The sequence below is a fragment of the Solanum tuberosum genome, unplaced genomic scaffold (genome assembly GCF_000226075.1).
Source record: "Solanum tuberosum cultivar DM 1-3 516 R44 unplaced genomic scaffold, SolTub_3.0 scf00075, whole genome shotgun sequence".
Lineage (NCBI taxonomy): Eukaryota > Viridiplantae > Streptophyta > Magnoliopsida > Solanales > Solanaceae > Solanum > Solanum tuberosum.
In genome coordinates, this window is record NW_006239001.1 from 231,492 (window position 1) to 236,802 (window position 5,311).

Consider the following 5,311-nt stretch of genomic DNA (forward strand, 5'->3'; position numbering starts at 1 on the left):
ATAAATAAATAAATAAATAAATAAGGTAAATCCCAACTTGGAAAAGAATCTTGACAATCTTGGAAAGTTTGACTAGTCTTCTCTCAAAACTTGGGCAGAAAGCAACTCTTGTTGTGGCTGATTCTTGGACTCTTCTTGACCTTATTTGCACGAAATTGGACCTTAAAATTCCTCATCTTGGGCTTGAATTTGGGCCACCAAATAATTGTAGCATTTGGACAATTCCTCTCCCTTGGGCTTGAGCTCTTCTTCCCCAATAAGACACCTTTGGATAAGCGATTGAAGCCCATTGAGCTTATCATTGAACTCCTTGGTTTGAGATCTTGTTATGGGCCTCCTTGGAGTTTCTAAAGCTTCATCCTTGTCCTTCAATGGAGTAGAGCTTCCTTGGATGCTATCAGAAAAGATCTTGAGTTTGATGTTCATGATTGGGTTTACTTGAAAATTTCACCTTTGAAAGGTGTGATGAGGTTTGGTAAGAAAGGGAAGCTTAGTCCCCGATATGTAGGCCCATATAAAATTTTTATATGCAATGGTAAGTTTGTATATGAACTTGAATTGACTAATGAATTTGTATCGGTGCATCCGGTTTTTCATGTCTCTATGTTGAAGAAATGTGTTGGTGATCCATCATCTATAATTCCCTTTGAATGTTTGGGAGTTAAGGAGAATCTTTCCTATGAAGAAGTTTTGGTTGAGATTTTAGACCGGAAAGTTTGGAAGATGAGAAATAAAGAAGTCGCTTCCGTGAAAATGTGGTGGATGAATCAATTAGGTGAGGGTGCTACTTAGGAGGCAAAGGCCGATATGATGCCCCGATATCCTCGTCTCTTTCCTTCTACCCCTACCCTAGCTTGAGGTAATGAATTCCTCATATTTCCATGATAGCCTTATTTATGCATGATTATGAAAACGTTTAAGTTTTTTTTTTTAAAAGAGACAATTTAATTGATTTCTACATTTTTATATGTATTTTAATATGAGTTGGATATAGACTTCATGATGTTTTAAACATGCTTTAACTTTTAGTTGATGTTTCCTTCTCGGATATGTGCATTTATGTTCTTGCATACATGACGGGTTGTTAGTTTATAGTTCATTTCTTCATATGATATCTAGAATCTGATTGGAGGACGAATGTTACCAAGGAAGAGATAATGTAACACCCCTGAAATTAGAAGTGTAGCAAAGGATCCAAGTGGAAGGTCACCAGCACATGACTGAGCCATGGCACCCTTCATGGTGCCAGAAGGGTCGTGAATGCCCCACGGCTTGTGGTAGTTCTAGTGGCTGCATTTCAGTGTTTGGCCAAGAGGGACTCCCCTCACACGAGCCCTTAGACAGCTCGTGTTGAGCCACATGACCCGTAGTGGTTGCCATAAATTGGAGGAAGAATCAACTATAGGTTGGCCTCCTCCCATGATCCCCTAGACAACTCTTGCAGGGCTAGACGGCCCGTGAAGGTGAGTGTGAATAGGAGGTTGGACTTGGCAAGCGGCTGGTCTAGGGACCACAACTTCCCAGACGACTTGTGGACCCCTAGACGACTCGTATTGTCCTCCATCTGGAGGTTCGCTTCAGCTGTAAGTAAAAGGCAATTGGGCCTTTTCCTAATTATTTTATCTTGATACTACGTCATTTTCCCATTACCTAGAACCCCTATATAAGTGATTTTAACCCCAAATCCAACCCATTCAAGTCATTCTCTTGAATTTAAAAAAGAAGATCAAGTTCTTCCTCTCAATAATATTTCTCTCTCTAGAAACTTGAAGAAAAAGGGTTTGACGTAGGGTTTCTAGGCATGTGTCCAATTCAAACATTGAACGGAAACTTTTGGCATTGAGGTATGATAGTTTTCATCCATGGTTTCCTTCCATACATGAAGTTCACGAATTCTTTTGTCTTCAAAGTTAGAAATCCCCAATCGAGTTAGGGTTTTTCTTCTATATTATGGGTTCTCTTAATTATTGATTTTATTGATGAAATTTTGATCTCTTATGCAGGAATTGATGACATTCTATGGTTTTATGATGACTCCCCATGAACTCATGTAATCCCTATGTTTTCCAAATTCTGATGATACGATGTGGGTTTTGGATAATGAATGAAGAGTTTATGAAATTAAGAATGTTCTTATGAAATTATTTAAATGTTTTAAGGATACTTTGAGAGGGAAGTGTCAATGATGATGTTGTTGTTGTACTGTTGAAAGTATTTCTCATATACACATAAAAGTATTTTTGTGAAAGGTTTTGTCACATAGTAAAGATTCTAAGGTTGAAAGGTCTTCTCACCTAAATGAATCAAAGATACGAAGCTATCCTGATGAAACCTAACTTTGATTGGTTATTGAATGATACCTTTCTGTGGATGATTTATGATCTAGTTTGGATCAACAAGATGACGTTCCCTTCAATATATAGTTAATGAGAACAAGTATGAAAATGACTATTTCATGGGATTTATGCTTAGCACCGAGAGGATATTGAGATGGAAGCTCTATGTCACGACCCAGGGGTACCCCCTAGATGTAACAAGGGGTATAGAACCCCGAAGGACTACATAAAAGCCACTTAGTCCTTACAACATATGAAATAGAACAATAAGAGTAAAACACATTTCAAGCTTAAAAAAAAATTCATAAAAAAAACGGAAGTGCAGACACCTTGTGTAATCATAGCCATCTATTACAATATTGAATGAAATTGGGTCTAACCAATACATCATGTCAAGAACGGAAATACAATGAAAAAGAAACTAAGCAATAAAAACTATGTCCTCGAAGCATGAGAACTCACCAAAACTCGTAATCTCAAGATCAACAGTTAGCCAAGAAACTGACCCTGACTGTCGGACCCTATATTTGGGGAAAATGTAGGCAAGAGTATGTGTTAGTACAAAAATGCACTATGGTAACTATGCAAGAAAATATTTAAAACATGCTAAATGGGACATTTCATTTCAAAGCATGCAATTTGCCAAGATGAAACCTCATCATAGATATAGTTGGAAAATATAAGTCAAACATCATCTTTCTATGGAAACTATCATCATCTTTAAATAATTTTTAACATTACGAGATACTTCCTTAAGCATATCTTAGTTAACTATTACTTTGAACACTTCAGGATACTTCTTTAAGAATGTCTTAGTTCAGTATTAATCTTGTTGTGCGAATAATCCTTAACCGACATAGAGACCATGTGAGCCATGATCACCCGGTGTCTCCCACACCAAAAATGGTTGGTCTACATGCCTAACGTAGAACCAAAAACTCTTAACTAGCTAAGTAACCTACGGGGGCGTGTAGTTTATGGGTAAGGAGATTTCTACTAGAAACCCGTACTCCACTTAGGTGAAGGTTTCCATCTCATGAGACATACATTGGGAAACTTGGACTCTACTATGTGAGAGTTCCCATTTTTGAAACTCGGAGTAAACTCGTGTGAACCTCCATCTCATTGTCAATATAAACTCCATGATGACCATATATCCCACATGATAGTTATTAAGTCTTAACTACATTCATGTCTAATGGAAGGATGTCCTTGACAACCAATCCAAGTTTATTCATTAGAGTAGCTCTTTAGACCATGCATGAGAAAACCTTTCACCATCCATGATCACTTTTACTCTTAGATTCAATTAGGTGAGAAAAGCCTTTCAACCTTATAATCCTTACTATGTGAGAAAACCTTTCACATTAATGTTCATATGTGTTCATAAGAATGTCCTTTCAATCAACACAACAACAATATCATAATCATTGACACTTTACTCTCAAAGCATCCTTCAAGCAATTTTAGAGATTGCATAAAAACATACATAATCTCTTACTTTACTCTTTCAAGGTTCAAAACCTACTTTCAATTACCACATCTAGAATTCAAACATTAGATAGGGATTTCATCATAATTTCATGTGATTCTATTACCTCATGCATAAATTCATAGAATTCCTCTTTCATCATCAAGGACCCACATCATAAGTTCACAATTGAGAAATATGGGAATTACATGGCTTCATGGAGGAACATCATAAAAAGTATAAGATATATTTAATTCATGATTAATATAACTCAATTCAATCAATTAAATCAAGTTTGAAAGGAACCCATGGTTTTTGAATCAAATCCTAACAATTGAGGATTTCTATCTTTTGAAATTGGAGATTTTGAAGGAACTCCATGGATGAGAAAGGTATCAATGAATGAAAGTTACCATACCTCATCAACAAAGACCAAGGAAATTGATGAGTACAAGCTTGATTCTTGAAACCCTAGCTTGACTCTCCTTCTTCTTCTTCAAGGTTCTTGAGAGAGAAATATTTTGAGAGGATGAACTTTGGGAAATTGATTTGGGTTTTCAAAACAATGACTTGAATGGGTTAGTTTTAGAGTTAAAATAGTATATATAGGGGTCCTACGCTTAGGCAAAACGACTTGTCTTAAGTTGGATTAAAACCGGAATTACCCAAATTAGCCCTCACTTACAGTGCACTGCCCAAGGACCACGTTAGGTCCCACGAGCCTTGGTCCCCTTTGTTGACCATGAGGCAGTAGCTAAGCACCCCCCTCCAAAATCCCCTAGACTCTAAGGCAAGCCACGGCACATCCCACAACTGTGGTCCCTACCACGAGCTGTGGTGACCTTCTTTGTCCATAGACCAGTAACTAGGGAAGTGTTCCCTTAATCCTTACATCCTAAGGCACATCCACTAGCCTTTCCACGAGCAATAGTCTTTACCACGAGCGTTGATGTGGCTCGTGAAGATGGGGTTGTTTTGGGCTGTTTTGGAGAGGCTACTACCTAGCCTACCAAGAGCCACACCACGAGTCGCGGTCCTTACCACAAGTCGTGGTATGGTAGGTGGGGCAATGTCTATTCTAAGCTAGGCTGCCCTAACCCACTTCTTGGCCCTTACCCTTCTTCCTTGGCTCTAACCCTCTCACACGTAGTCGTAGTATAGCCTACTAGATTTTAGGGTGTTAAATTATCTCCCACTTAGGAACATTCGTCTTCGAATGATTATCTAAAAATCTTAGGGAAGTGAAGACTCAAGACTAGCAGCCCATCACGCATGCAACATCATAACAATGCACGAAACAAAGGAGGAAACTTCAACTCCAAATGAAACATACTCAATGCACATAAAGGAAAGTACAAACTATTCCTAATAAACCAATATGCATGAAATTTCAAATTTCACATCTTTAAGGAGGAACTACCTTCTCCAAGCTCAAAAGCATGCTAAACACAATCTCATGGAGCCAATATGCAATTTACTCTGAAAAACCATAACTAAATCATGT